The sequence below is a fragment of the Trachymyrmex cornetzi genome, unplaced genomic scaffold, assembly GCF_001594075.2.
Source record: "Trachymyrmex cornetzi isolate Tcor2-1 unplaced genomic scaffold, Tcor1.1 scaffold206, whole genome shotgun sequence".
Taxonomy (NCBI): Eukaryota; Metazoa; Arthropoda; class Insecta; order Hymenoptera; family Formicidae; genus Trachymyrmex; species Trachymyrmex cornetzi.
Window position 1 is genome coordinate 133,613 of NW_017296702.1, and position 606 is coordinate 134,218.

The window sequence follows — 606 nt, forward strand, 5'->3', positions numbered from 1 at the left end:
GGCGAATCACAGTCGCTTATTCTTCTCGGATTCGACTGTAATTGGTCAGTTTCTTACGGCATAAGGCATAAAACACCTATTGTAGATCCGGACTTAAGATCGCTTAGGGCTGCCGCAGACAAAATTTCTGTAACAGTAACCTTGAAGGCCCGTCTACAATACACGGAGTAAGAAGTAAGAGTAAGAAATTGATCAATCACAGTCGAATGTGAGAAGAATAATCGACTGTGATTGGTCAATTTCTTACTCTTAGGCTGAGTTTCCACTGAGCGCGTCATGCGTCGTGTCGTCGAAGGAGAGAAAGAGAGGGGTTGTGTATTTATATAATCTTATTTCTTTCTCTCTTTCATGACGCGACGCGTGACGCGCTCAGTGGAAAGGTACCATCACTTCTTACTCCGTGTAGACGGGCCTTAACACGTAAGCAGTAAGTGAATTGACCAATCACAGTAGAGACCGTAACGCCAGTAGCTAATCCAATGTTACGATTACCTTACTGATTACGTTTTATAGGCCTTCTACAATAAGCCGCAAGTCAGAACGTCAGAAGTCTTAACCAGTCTTAATCAAGTCGTTCAAGTTGGCTATTGGCCAATTTCACCGATT